Source organism: Marmota monax, unplaced genomic scaffold, assembly GCF_021218885.2.
Source record: "Marmota monax isolate L192 unplaced genomic scaffold, Marmota_monax_Labrador192_F-V1.1 WCK01_AAM20220418_F8-fsc00012, whole genome shotgun sequence".
Taxonomy (NCBI): domain Eukaryota; kingdom Metazoa; phylum Chordata; class Mammalia; order Rodentia; family Sciuridae; genus Marmota; species Marmota monax.
Window position 1 is genome coordinate 3,054,941 of NW_026695227.1, and position 15,281 is coordinate 3,070,221.

Sequence of the window (15,281 nt, forward strand, 5' to 3'; positions counted from 1 at the left end):
ACCAGTCACCTGAATAGCAGCCTACCATTTTCTCTTCTTGTTACCATAAGACAGAAACAGAACCAACATATGACCAGGTAGATAACTCTGGGTTGGGTCTGAGTGTAGTCTGTATTATATTTCAGCTTTTAGTTGTTTTTTGAAGCTAGTCTCATAGCATGTTTCTGCTACCACTAATTGGTGATTAAACCTGTTAAGATTGGTATGAGAATTGACATAGTGTTTATAAAATGTGTTCATCATATATCTCTAAATATTTTGGGAGTTTATAACAGTCCTGCCCCTCAATTAAATTTATATTCCAATGCTACAGTAATATTTATCTGTTCAAATCTTTCCCCTTTTATCAACATTTACTTTTAGTGAATAGATTTTGCTTAAGCTATCCTCAGAGAATCAGTCATATTTTTGAAGAATTAATTTGGCTTATATCAAGTATAACTTTTTTCCCCGATATGGTCCTTAAAATAGTTCTTACATTTATTATCCAGTTTGCCTCATGGAAAATGAATAAAGACTTTTTAAAGCTTAGTGATTTATTTGGTTTCTTTCTTTTTCTTTTTTTTTTTTGTGGGGGGAAAGATATTGGGGATCCTTCAAACCCAAGGCCTTGTGCATGCTAGGACAGTGCTATATCCCCAGCCCTAAAACTGAGTTATTTTTAAAAACAAAATAACAACAACAAAAAACCCTTTTATTATGGAAGCTTCCAAATACAGAAATAGAGTGGAATAATGTGCCTCTCACTGAGTTTGAATGATTTATCATTTCATGGGGCCAGTCTCCTTTTTACTATATTCCTACCACTCTTACTATATTCTTAGAAAGTTTTAGTGATGTATGCATTTAATGATGTATAAAATAACACAGGATGGCTAAATTTCAGGAAGATAGACCAAGGAAGAATGAAGGAAAATGTGGATTCCATAGCTAATGGGAACCGTCAAACAAACAGGTTCTTTTCAGTGAATTTGGCCTTTTCTTGATGGCTATGTTACTGCCAAGTCACAATTTTGAGGTCGCTTTTAAATTTGCCTGTTAATGTTCTCACATTCAGACTGGCTTTTACCCTTTTGTGCCCCCTGTTTTTTCTTCTTAGTGTCTATGTTCTGTTTGTTTTTCCCTAGCATTAAAATGTTGGGAGGTCTGTGGCAGGGCATGAAATATAATTTGCCTTGGGACCAAACACTTAACCTGGGGATGTATTTATGATCATCTAGACTACCAAAGAGAAGACATTTTTATTCTTATGGTACATTATTCAAAGTAAACTTTTGTTTCCATCTTAGTTCTAAAGACTCTATTGACAAGATTTCAAAAATTTGATCGTAAGATCTAGCCATTCTGCTGGATTTGAGCACTTGAGGCTTTAGATTCTGGGGAGAAATCTTTTTAATTTGCTTTCTATAAATTGAAATTAACTTGATCAAATGATTATTAGGGTTTAAAGAACTTGATTTTTCAGAAATTATAAAATTGAAACTCTTTATGATTAAAGAACATAAAAGATTTTTTTTTTTTTAAAGGTGGGGGGCCTTGAGCAGGGTTTGACTTTTTTTTTTCTTTCTGGACTGAAATGGAGGCTTTCTTTCAGGCGAATTCCCTGATGTTTGCTCTGTGTGATTTGGCTCTATCTCTGTAACTGCTAATATGTGGCATGGACTTCAGGTTGTTTGGGATCTGGATGTGCACAAAGTCTGTGTTGCAAGCCCGGATTCACAGACAGTATGTTACAAACCTGGCTTGCTGCCTCTGTTTTCTTTTTCTGTGTCCTGAGTAGCTGCATTGTTTGTTGCAGTATATGCATTGCCTGTTGTGTGTGTTCAGTTTCCTTCAGACTGACAAAGTGGGAGGGGCTTTGATACATAGCTGGGTTTTCACTGTGAGTTCTTGAGTGCACATTGCAGCCATCTTAATTACACTTTTGTGCAACTGAGACTGTGCAGCTGTCTCAAAATGGCTGCTAACCTAGTCTTTGTAGCTGCTTAGGCAGCAAGTATGTTAGTGAGGAGACTTGTCACATACATCAGGACCAGAGGTAAGAACCAATTACTCTTTTCTTTAAACAATCTAATTAAAAATCATTTGAATTTAAATGAATTTATATAGGAAGGCAAACTTATAGCTTGCTTGCTAAAAAGTTGAAATGTTTACTAGAACTATAAGCCTATATTATGGAAACATTACATAGGATGGTGAGGTCAAAGGTTAAATTCCTGTAATTTCCTACAATTTTTATATTCTGTCATTGTCAGAACATTTAATTACCATAGTAGTGCTTTTTTGGCCTGATTAACTTAATTCTCCTATATTGGATATTTTGGTTAGTTTGATATTTATTTGTAGAAATTGAAACAATATATTATCTGAACAGGTTTTTAAAAAACAGAAGTCTAAATAAACCATGCAAAGGGTGTAACTTTTCTGCTCTTTTTTTTTTTTCCCCTGTGTATGTGGGGGTTATTGCTTGGAAGCTTTCAGGAAGAATGGTTATTCTCTATATAAATCTTAGAAAAATATTTTAATACTCTTAAATCTTTTTGAAAAAACTTCATTATGGGTCCCAAATCTTTCTTATCATACTGTCTCCTCTGAGATCCAACTCTCTTCACATTCTTAATAGTGCTTCACTTTTTTCTTCATAGTACTTTTTAATTTAATTGACATTTAGATTCAGATTTAGAATTTAGGAATAAGGTTACATCTAAGCCTGGATACCTTTTTACTTTATGTGTAGTGTATTTTAATGCCATTATAGCTGGAGTAAATAATTGTTTTAATTAACTGATGATATTATGCCTATTTAAAAGTACTCTAATTCAGTAATTTTGTAAATGTGGTTTCAGAAGTTTCAGAAAGCATTCTCAGTATTGTTCTGAAGTAGAACCGTTTATTGAGATACTTACTCCAAGGCTCTGTGGTTACCCAAAAAGGTGGGAGAACGAAATTCTTATTCATGTAATATTTCATATAGCAGAACATTTATACTTTAAGCAGTGCTTAAATCACAGTATTTACTAGATTTTTTCTGTTAATTCAAATAGTATAGTATTCTCCTGTGACATTGTCAGTGGATTATTATGAATATATCCCTGACTAATATGACATAGAACAGTAAGTCTGAACTTTCAAGATAGAGCAACTTTCTAAAAACAACATTTTGCAAATTAAGTTCTTACAGAGGACCCCAATAAATAAAAAAGGGTTAATGTGATATTTTCTTGTTGTACTTTTCTTTTATTGAATAAATTTATAACATCATACGTATATTTAATAAAATGAAGATAGTTACACAGTTTATGAAAATGCTTCAAATTAGATCATATATGATAATTATAACATTGATAGTTCCATTTAACTCATTTATTAGTAATTCACTGTGGAAATTCAGTTTGAAATCAGACTGTATCTATGTTCTGTTTTGATTTTCATGAAGGTAGACTATAAGACTATATTTATAATACTTAATAGGTTAAGGTTGCTGCCTTATCACAAACTTGTTTTTTTTTTTTATTGTTACTTGTTAGTTTTTTTAATTGTTAGTTAGAGAAAACTAAGAATAAAAAATTCAATATATGTAAGGTAGCCTGTTCATTCTTTCAGTAAAGTCATGCCCTGTAGTGTGTTTGAAACATAAATACTCTGTGACCTTAATCACTTTCATTTTCATGCTTATAGTATGAATAGCTTACTGTCTTAGTTGCAGAGGTGGAGGGAAGGAAATATACATTTTAGTATTTAAAATATGTATATTTTAAAAATTACATAATGCAAGTGACCTTCTTGGTTTGGTATTCTCTAATGCTGGAGAAACCCTGACTAGGCTAAAATTACGGAGCAATTTATGTTGGTTTTCAGAATGGGACATAGGGAAATTTTAGTGATCCACTTCTTTTGCCTTCTATTGCTGACTATAAAATTTGCTCCCACCTTTCATAAGATTATTACTTGTACTTGGGGAAACACTAGCACTCTGTGGTTACATAGGGTATTATTGCTAATGCTTTCACTGCTGTGTTGTATTTTTGCAACTATAAATATAAACTATATTTCACTGTGATTACTTTGGGGTGGGGGCAGTTTTCAAATTTTCTATGCTTAATTACAGGTTAGTTATTATGTTGGACAATTGAGGGCATAACATATCTGAGAGCTGGATAATTGGGATTGTTTATTGTCACCTTTTTTTTTGTCCCGTTTGTTTATCTTCTTTTTATAAGCCATTTCATTAACATAATTTTTTAAGGGAAATGTGGGAGTGTTGGAAAGCACATTAACCAAGAGTTCAAATCTGAATTTGAATCACGTTTTGACTACTGGTTTCTGATATTGACCAGCTCATTCCATTTTCTGATTCTTGTTTCCTCATCTACAAAATGGGTAAAAATTCCTGTTTGGCAACCATATGCTGAGAATCAGTTTGCATATTTCTAAATAGTACCATGAAATAATCTATGTATATCAGACATTCTCATTTTGCCAGTAAGTTTTGCATGCTTTCAGTTTGTTGCTCAGATGTCCTTTACTTTATCAAGCGTCACTAGATCGAAGTATTTTGAAAAAGTGTGGAAAATTTTCATATAACTCATGCTCAGAAGTGAGAAGTTGCTAGCTAACATTCAGTATGTCCACTTTGTAGTGTTATATATTTATGTTTGTACTACTCTGTTAAATAAATTAGCCAGCCATCTTTTGCTGTGCGTGGGTAATGACATATATTTATTAAGTAAAACCAATATAAAAAGTTGGCATTATAGAATTAAGAGTAGTAGGAGCAATGTTTCAGTTCTGGTCTGGGTGAATCCTCCAAACATAGTGTAAGAAAATGAATTCTCTGAAAAGATGACTTGAACTCAGGGCCTAGTTTTTCCTGTTTCAGTATAAATAAGAGTCCTTTTAAGAACAATAACATTCTCTTTCAGTGAACACAAACTGGCAGCCACCAGACTTATTTATTTATTTTTTGTCTTTTAGCCATTCCTGTGTTTTTCCAGTTGTTGACATTTAAAGTTAGATTTCAGAAGAAAATCAAGATGTCTCACTTTTTGAAAAGATAGGTCAATGTTAGGCATGCATTTCTGTTTAAGAACAGTAATCTAACTTGAGTAGATACTGTCTCCTTCATATTCTTGCTCACATATAGTCCTTTTTAGCTGATTCACATTACTTACCAGGTCTCTGTAGGTTGGTTATCTTAAATCCCCATACTGTTTATTTAATGAAGTAAGTATTGGCAGCCTTAACTTTCTAAAATATATCTAATGTGGAACAAAGTAAACTTGTAGGAGAGTTCTAGCACAAGTAAAAATTAGTTCATTCTCTAGAAGATAGGGCACATTTGTTAACTTTTCACTTTGTTATAATTTTTATATTGAGTACAATGGGACCAGATGAAGAATATCCACAAAAAGTGACAATCAGTTGAAAATGAAGGGATTAAAGAATGCTCATTAGAAACAGATTGTCTGAGGTCTTAATGTGTGTGGATTATCACTGTATTAGAGACATCACTGTCTATCAGCTTGGTGTTCTTAATAATGATACCAAATAAGAAAAAGTTAAACTGTCTTTTAGATATGCAGTTTTTTGAATTAGGTCAATAAAATAACATTTTATAAAAGGTGTTTTTTTGTGCCTCCTCCCCAACTGATTGAGCTAAGAAATTTAGACAAAATAATGAGTAAGGGTTAAGAAAATTTTCTTAATTGCAAATGTTTCCTAGTAGGATGTTTCTTAACTAGATAAACCACGTGATAAACCACGTCAACACTGTGAAGATTATCTTTGTTGCACAAAAGATGATAGTTTATAATCTTGGTCTTAAATTTGAATTCTGTCTTTTCCAGAGTGAAAGCCAACTTTTTAACATTCGTAAAATACCAGGATGTTGGTAATGCTAAGCAAGTGCTAAAAACAAAACAAAACAAAACATTATTCCTTTTTGAAAAATAGCTTTGCATTTAAAGGTAAAACTTTCATAAAAATTGAAAATATGGTTAACTGCATAGGAAATGTGGAATCCCTGCTTTGCTACTACTCACACTCCCAAAATAGAGTGATTTGGGAAGAAAGACACTAACATATATTCAAATAAGAGTTTTTTTTTTTTAAACGTTCATTTTAGAACTTTCACCAAGTATCCTCTGATGGTGATTTGTGGCAGTCTGTTATTAGTCATGAACATATGCATATGGAAATGGTGCAAACAGTATTGCCTGGTGAATCTAGGCAATGAAAGAGGGAGTTTAACACCACCAAGATGTCTGAGGAGTTACTTCTGCATTTGTCTGAGGGTGTCTGTTTTTCCTTTCTGAAATAAGCTGGATTCAGCTGCCAGTAGAAATCTTATATCTGACTGGTGCTTTCCTTTGCTGGATATAGAAGGAACTGAGGCATGTGTGGTGGATAGCATTAATATAGAAGTCTAGAAAGATTATTCCTGGTCTGGTGCTGCTATTAATTGTATAGTTTGGGATAGATTACTTAACCTCTTTCTACACCAACTCAACAGTTAGATTCAGAGTGAATCCATGTGCTTCCATTGGATAGTTAAAGATTAAATGAAAAATGTGTACATACTGCTTAGATTCCATACCTATTTGTAGTATGTGTTCCATATGTCTGGTATTTTTATGGGATGAGGCAAGTTTCTTATTTTCAGAATCTCGGTTTTTCTTATTTTTAAAATGGGAATAATTTTATCATACAGAGTTTATATTGGGATTTAAATGAGGATAACAAATGTAAAGCACCTGGTGCAGAGTCTGACACAAAATAAGCGTGAGTTAAATATTGGTTGTTTTTGTTTCACAGGGTTACCTTTAGCACAGAATTTTATTTTCCCAATCATTATTTTAGGAAGAATGGATTTAGGGTGAAGTCTGAGTTACTAGGTACTTTAGAAAAAGATCTTTAGAGGTGAGGACTTTGTTAAGAGTGTGGCTGATTTATAGTAAAAATGCTAGAGATCAAGGTGTTTAAAATCTCACAGTGTAGACTTTTAAAGAGCCTAAATGGGACAAAACAAGAATTCTTATTTGGGATAAGGCATCATGGTAGAGTTTTGTAAAAACAAAGTGAATTGTGATCAAGTGACTCAACAAATTGTCTTGATGCTTGGTATACAAGATTCCTGCCGTTATATCCAAAACATTTTGGGGGAGGAGTGGGGAAGACACAGAAAATACTGGACAAGGTGAGAAATACTGAGGGATTGTGAATGTGGTCTGTACTTAGTTCAAGAATTGTTTGTTTCTGGGCTTCCTTGACATATGAGTGGAAATTGAATTTTAATATCAAATATGATAACTAATTTTATGTCAGTTGGGTCAAACAATAATAAAATATAGGCTCATATTTTTGCCTTTTTAATTTTATTTTTCAAATAACTCATTTTGATTTTATTTTATAAAACATTGGTCTGTTATGAATTGGAAGATACCAGTCCTTTGCAGTTATTAATTTGAGAAGCTGTGAGCTAGATCAACAACTTCTATTTTTGATGCTTTTATAAGCAGTTTGCAGAGATTTTGCTTCTTTTGATTAATTAATTCACGTCAGGTAATTAGTGTATTTGACTTTAAAAATAATGTTTAAATGCTTGTTATTTATTGTATTTTATTCTGAAAAAATGATTTCAGGACTTTTGAATTTTAAGTACTTCTGCTCAAAAGTTGGATGCATATACAAGTAGAAAAAAAGAGGAAGCATCTAAAAAATTAAAACTAGGAAGCAATACTACAATACTTCAAAAACTAGGAAGGAATATAGTACCTAGATAATTTCTAAGATCTTTTCCAACTCTGAGGTTTTATGATCAATATATGGTACTTAGCTCTTGTTATATTACCTTACTGCCCACCAAGTATTAATTGTATGATTTATACCATATGAAATTATATCATCGTATGTTTACATCACTAAATCTGCTGCTGGTGGGGTACAGATTCTGAGAAGAGAATATAGTTGTTTTAGGAAATCATTTCTTATTTGTAGATTACCTAGGTCATATGATTATTATAGGAAATTTACCTCATTATGTTTATTATGCAGTATGGGTAACTTAAGTGTGTTTTAAGACAGCTAAAAATAAGATTAAAATAATAAAATATTTTGGATAACCCCTAAGTAGCATTTTAAGTAATTTTTCATTTTATTATCCTTTCAGATGTGCCACTAAACTAGTTTCTGGATTGTTATTTGAAAGTAAACTTTAAGGTATCTATACTCTTAACAAAATAAGTTGAAAAATAGAAGTGGAGATATAAAATTACATAATAGTAAATCATAAAGTAACTATACATTTTTTTTTTTTTCAACAAAGGATCTCCATAGGTAATAACTCAACTCTTGTCCGGTTAAATCTGGGCAGTAAAAATGGTACATCAGTGATAACAGTTTTTTAAAAAAATGTGGCCCTGCAAAATATGTTCTTATGAGGATATTTGTATTTGACATGCCTGGGTTTTTATACTGAGCACATGCTTTAATAATATTAATTAGTGGCAAATGTGTTGGATTATTTAACATCATAACAGTGGTACCTGAAGATGTGTTTGGGCACCATTATACAATATGGTTCTTATAGCAAATTATTAAATGATATTTACTATTTAATTGATAAATTAATGAGATTTGAAAAGTGGTTGTGGAGTGTGGAACAAGGATACATTTTTGGTAATGTAAATTGTAACTTATACTTTCAATGATTGTTAAAAATAGCAACCATTGAATTTTAAGTAATTAGTAGTCTGGTTACTTAGCTTTGGTAAGCTAAGGCTTTTTAGTATCTGGGGGGGTTAAAATATTTTTCATGTGATGGGGATGTAATTTCAGTTATATAAAAAATGTAAGTTGGTGTTCTTTTATTACCTGGATTTGAATTATATTAGTAAATAGATGCCAGATATATTCTAGAACCAGTTAGGGCCTGTTGGGGAACAAATGGGGAGGGTTTACACAGCAGTACTCTCCTTTAGTTTGGGCTTAAAATGAGGACTGCTTTATGTAAATTGTTCTTACTGGCGCCAGCTAGCTGTAACTGCAGTCTGGCTGTGCTAGGGCAGCAAATAATATGTGTCATGGATTTTCTGTTTGGAATGTATAAGAATTTAGCCTTTTGCACTGGAAGAACAGAGTTGATGCATTAGAATAACAGAGTGAGACCTTCACAATTGACAGTAAATATGTGAAGTAGTGAGAAGGTATAAGCCTTTTAAGCTTTTAGTTCTGCTTTTATAGGTTTATGCCTATTGATACTATTGGGTAATATGTGGGAGGTACTTAACTGCACACAGTTGCTGCAGACCCAATAGTTGACAGCATAGAAAGCAGTACAAAGAATTCTGATTCTGGGCATTTTCACTTGAAATAGTCATTTTGAAGATATACTTTGTTTGTTCTGTGAGCTTCATTGACATGTTGAATGACGTTTTTGGCTTTTGTGGTTAATGGGATGTTTGCTGCACAAACTACATAACAGATGTGAACCACTATTTGAAAGGAATTTTAATATGTAGCCAACCTACTGTATTCCTGTTTTTTCATGAATATGAATCAAACAAGAAAATTTAGACTCAACAAGACTGACCTAGAAGTCTGCATTAGATTTTAATATTAATACAAATGAACTAAGTAGCAGTGATTTACAGAAGAGGAAGTTCTTTTCCCAGTATCAAGCTGCCCACAGGTAAGAGATTCAGGTCCTTTTTCTGTGACATTCCCCTAATCTTCCTCCCCCAAGCTTGCATCTTTCTCTCACCATTGGGAAGGATTTTGTTTGTTTTTAGTTTTAGTAGTAACAGGGTTGGTAGATTGTTTAATGTTAATATTTCAGGAAATTTTGAGTGTCAAATTTGGATTTGGTCTTTAAAAAATGTTATTTTCCTCTTCAAAATTTTCTCATTTCAATTTGAATTGAAATGAACTAACAGTGGGTTTCACATATGAACATTACTCTTATATACAGTATGTTCATATTACATATAAATCAGTTTTAGATCTCTTTTTATTATAGTCTGTTACTATGTTCTCAGTTGCACTGACACCAACTGGCACATGCAGAGAGATGACATTTTGTAACATTACTTAGAGTTTTAGTGTAAATTTACCACTTGGAATTTACCCTTACAAATAAGGCTGCTTATGCTTTCACATTTGGCTCATTGACATGCATTAGATAATATGTATTTATAAAAATATAACAAGTTCTTCAGTTTGACCTTTATTCCACTTCCATATATTTAAATTTATCACAGTTTTAACAAAGTGAATGTAAGAATCTAAAACTAAAATAATAGTATTAATTAGAAATTCCATCGAATCAAATATTTTATTCTTAAGCTGGGTAAAGAGTACACAGGTGTTTGTTTTTGTTTTTGGTTTGCCTTAAGTATTGTATACAGAAAAACGAAATCCTATTTTAAATTAACTATATAAAACAAAGACTATGTTGCCATTACTATAAAGATATGAAGGTATATTTTTATCAAGAAATGTAAATATGTATGTCTGTTAACATTAGTATGGCTACAGATAAAATATTACTGATATAATTATTTGGGGGGAATGGGCGTAAGGATAAAGTGGAAAGCGGAAATGAGGTTAGTTTAGAGAAGTGGAAGAAAGGAATTATATTAAGCAGTTCTGTCTACTCTTTGCCTCCTCTCTAGAAGTTAAACAACAGGCTCTTTCTAAAATCTTAAATTAATGTTAGTTTTAGGTGGGACTTTATTTCTCTAGCTTCTGAAAGGTAACTGGTCATTTACTACTGTGTGGTAGTGCACTTAAATCTAGAGGTCTGCTATGATAGGAAGTCACATGTTCCAGGGGCATGAACCTGTTGCCTTTTGACAATTTTGCCTAGACTTAAAAAAAAAAAAATATGTAGTCTATTAAAGGTTTTAAAAAAACATAGAAATTTATGGGTTTTTTTTGGTGTGTGTGTTTCATCTTAATAAACAATTTCATTATGATTGACAAAATGATAACAGAAAGATACCCATTTTGATTACTGTGTTTAGATTGGATGGGAAGGTCATTCTCTTGGTGTGGAGGACATCGCACATCTGAAACAGTTGGGAAATGTTTTCAAACTTCTCTAGAACCATAATTTGGAAGAATGTTGGTCTGGGAAGGTGTTTGAGATGGACTGCCTTTTTTTGTTTTTAGAGAGAAATAGAAAAGGGGAATTGTTAGATGAAAATAGAGGCATTTATTGAATGCTGTTATAGTAGGGGCTCATAAGCAAAGAAAAATAAGGGGAATAGGCTCTAGGAGTATTCTGAATAGACAAACCTAAAAGGAAGCATGGAAGAAAAGATAAAAGTCATGAGAATAAGAGTGCTATAATTTTTGGTAGTATTCAAATTGAGTGTAAGCAATCCAAAATCTGGGGGATAAAAGTATGAGTTTTTACTTCTTGTGTTCCTCTTAGGCAATTAAATTCATGTAGCAAGCAATGTAGAATCACAAAATCTTTGAAGTAAAATGAACCAGAATTACATTTTGCACAGAAATCTACTGTTTAATATTTCTGACAGGTAAGTTATCTAGTTATTGGCTTTAGCATTTTTAATGACATGAAGGAAGCATCTTTGATTCAAAAGGCAATTCCTTCTTTTTCTTGGACATCTGACAAATTAACATTTTTGAGACAAAGTTGCTTTTTGCCTTCACTCCCAATGCCCATCTGCTTTCTGTCTCTGTCTACCTCTGAAATCATGAAAATTTCCTTGTGTTTTCTATGCTAAATATCCTTCTCTTATTCCAACTGTTCTTCAAACATGTTGTTCAGGATCATTCTTGATGAATGATCATCCTCTTGTTTACTTTCAATTATTAAAAGTCTCTCTGATCCAAACAATACTCGAAAAATGTCCCCCTCCCCCTTCTCCTTGACTGTATACTTCTATTCTGCAATTTTAACTTTGTAGTAGTATTTTTGGCAGCCACTTGTGCTGTTGAATTTTTTTGTACAGTAAGTTAAAAACTCCTTAGTCTTTTATATTTGAATATTTAAGCCAAGTAGTTGTCTTTATGTCTCTTTTAAAAAATTCTCTTTGAGACAGTGTCTCTTAAGTTGCTGAGCCTGGCCTCAAACTTGCAGTCCTCCTGCTTCAGCTTCCACAACACTGGGATTATGGGTTTGCAACACCACTCCTGGTTTCTTTCATGATTTCTAGTATTGTTTATTATGTTCATTATGCTTTCTCTGGATCTTCTTTGCTATATTTACCCCTTTAAAGTAGTCTTTTCAAAGAACTGGCATTGGTTTCATTGGCTACTGACTAGTTTTTTGAGTTTTTCTATCATAATTTTGCTTTTATTTTAAATCCTTGCTTTGGTATTATATCTTTCTGCCTTGACTAGTGGTTTTGAGTTGGCGGGTTTTTAATTAGCATATGAAAATATGACTGTCAGTCTTCATATGAATATCATTTTAGTTGAGTTTCTTAGGTTATATTGCTAGTGATTTATTTTTCCACTGATTTCCTCTATTTTTTTTTTTAATTTATAAGGAGAAAATTTCCCTCTCATCTTGTTAGTATATCTAACTTTATTATATTTTAGCCAAAGAATATGGCCTTGTGTGATTTGTTTCATTTGCCTTTGAATTTATTAAGATTTCCTTGTTACTACATGCAGGATCAATATTGATATTTATTGGATGTATTTGTGAGAAGTTTATATTTGGGTTTATTGGGTATTCTAACATGTTAATTAGGAAATGCATTCTTATTGCTTTTATTTTGTTCATTTGTAGATTTTAGAAAGAGGTATGTATAACTCTGCTTGTGGATTTATTAGTTTCTTTCTGAACTTTTAGAACTGTTTCTGCTTTACATGATTTGAAATGATGTTATTTAGGTACATCAAAAATACACATTTCTAGTGACATGTCTTTTATCATGTCACTAGAAATGTGTGATTTTTTTATTTCTGCCATATTCTGCAACCCCTAAATCTGCTAGCTCCCATGTTGTAATTATCTATGATTTTAGTTCAGAATATTTATTTTTAAGGTGATGAATCCTCAGTTATTTCAAGTTGCCCATTTTTTGAGCACTGCTGATTTTCTCATCTGAGTTTTTTCTTTTTTTAAGGATCTGTTGCTGTCTTGTACCTGTAATGAACCAGAGACAATTAACTACTGAACCACATCTCTAGTCCTTTTTATATTTTATTTTGAGACAGGGTCTCTGTGAGTTGCTTAGGGCCTTGCTAAGTAACAGAGTCTGGCTTTTGAACTTGTGATCCTCCTGCCTCAGCATCCAGAGCTGCTGGGATTATAGGTGTGTGCTACCAGGCCCAGCTGTTTTCTCATTTCCTTGCTTAGAAGTAATATCTTTATTTCTGTCTCTACTGATTGATACTTTGCCTGGCGGTAAAGAATTCCAGGATGAAAATAACTTTTACCCTGAACTTTGAGGGTATTGTTTCTTTCAATATTAGTATTGATGATGACAAGTCTGATGTCAGTTTAATTTTTATTTCTTTGTTCAGTGATTTTTTTTTTATTACTCTAAATTTTTAATATTTCTCACTTGGTTTTCTGAAATCTTATCACAAATGTGTAGATATTAAAAATTTTATCTTGTTTTAATTTAGTCTTTTGGTATTTAGTAGGCCTTAGTTATTGAAAAATGTGTACATTCAGCTCTATGAATTTTTTCTTATTTTCTTTCTTTCCACCTTTTTGTTTTTTAAAAATCTTCATTGAAAATTGTTGCTTCTGAATGCACTTCCCCCAGTATATCTTAGCTTTATTGTTTTTCTTTACTTTTTCTTTTCCTAGTTGATCATCTTGTATTAATCAACAAGGTCACTTCAGCTATGTTCATGCAGCTTGTATTTTGAATTTCTGAGGTTTCAGATTGATTTCCTATTGCTTGTTCTTATGAATTAAGTAACATCTTATATACCCTGAGGATGTTTTGATATACTATTTTAAAGTTTATTGTGTTGATTCTGTTATTGATTAGCTAGATTTTTGTTAGTTTGTTGGTTTTGTAAGGTTTGGCTCCTGGTCTTTACATTTTTTATTCTCTCTCTGTATTTCCTGTTTACTTTGGGTAGATGCTTGATTACTCAGGTGACTGTAAAGGTTGGGGAAGTGTTACTTGCTCCACATGGGATAGTTTGTCTTTTTGTTTATTTAAAAAAAAAAATTACAGGTGCTAGGGATTGAATCTTGGGCCCTATGCATGCTAGGCAAACATTCTATCATTGAGTTATACCCCCAGCTCTGTAATTTCTTTTGAAAGATGACTTCCTTATCTCCTCTGGGGTTTAGTGTCTCTGTCACTTTCTAACCACAGTCATAAATGTCACTGCTGCCCTTTCTTAGTACTAACATGGAAGAGAAAAAATAGGAGGAGCTTAATCATTCAAATACAAATTATACAAATATATTTTCATATGAAGATTCAGTAGTGGGCTGGGGATGTTGCTCAAGCGGTAATGTGCTCGCCTGGCATGCGTGGGTCGCTGGGTTCGATCCTCCGCATCACATAAAAATAAAATAAAGATGTTGTGTCCACCGAAAACTAAAAAATAAATATTAAAAAATTCTCTCTCTCTCTCTCTCTCTTCTCTCTTCTCTCTTCTCTCTTAAAAAAAAAAATTCAGTAGTGTATCAGATCCAAGTTAAATCCAAGTTAATATTTTCTTGTTTCTCCCCAAGTAAGCTGATTTAATTAATTTGGCATTTCTTCCAGACTTTTAAAATACCACCTACATGCTTTTATACAAGTTTAGGGGTGTGTGTGTGTGTGTGTGTGTGTGTGCGTGCGTGTGTGTGTTTTCAAATGTAATGGCATAAAAACAGGAAAACAGTTAAATGACTGCTTTTGATGTCAAAGAACTTTTTATTGTTTCATTTAATTCACCTAAAATTTCTGTAAGGTTAGACATTATTATATTCTCAGTTTCATGGATGAGGATACGGGGGCAAGGAAAGGAAATATTTCTTGGATAGGTAACCTAACCGGGAAAGAATGGGTGCCAGTATTACATAGGTATGTCTGGCCCAAGGGTTTGCATATTTATTACGAAAGAATTCTGCAGTGCTTTTTTAGTTCACTTAATATTTCACAAAGATCTTTTCACACCTGTGAAGGATCTACCATATTCTTTTAAACTCCTTAGTGTATACTAGTATTTTTTAAAACTATTTTCTTAGCGAACTATTTTTTGTTATTAAGTGCATTTTGTTATTATTAGGCATTCCCTTTTTAAATGTTTTTTTTTGGGGGGAGTGGGTATTGGGAATTGAACTCAGG

At 32.5% G+C, this 15,281-nt stretch overlaps 1 protein-coding gene across 5 annotated transcripts in view; it reads left to right on the forward strand.

The window, feature by feature from the left end:
* The window catches only part of Atf7ip (activating transcription factor 7 interacting protein), a 101,879-nt gene that overhangs the window by 15,334 nt on the left and 71,264 nt on the right, over positions 1-15,281 (forward strand). Inside the window, exon 1 of one of the 5 annotated variants that reach the window (XM_046435454.2) lies at positions 1,510-2,038. The exons of the other annotated variants lie outside the window; for them this stretch is intronic. The gene's annotated coding sequence lies outside the window, so the exon portion shown is untranslated. Of the gene's footprint in view, positions 1-1,509; positions 2,039-15,281 lie in introns of those variants that run through there. 5 annotated transcript variants of the gene reach the window in all.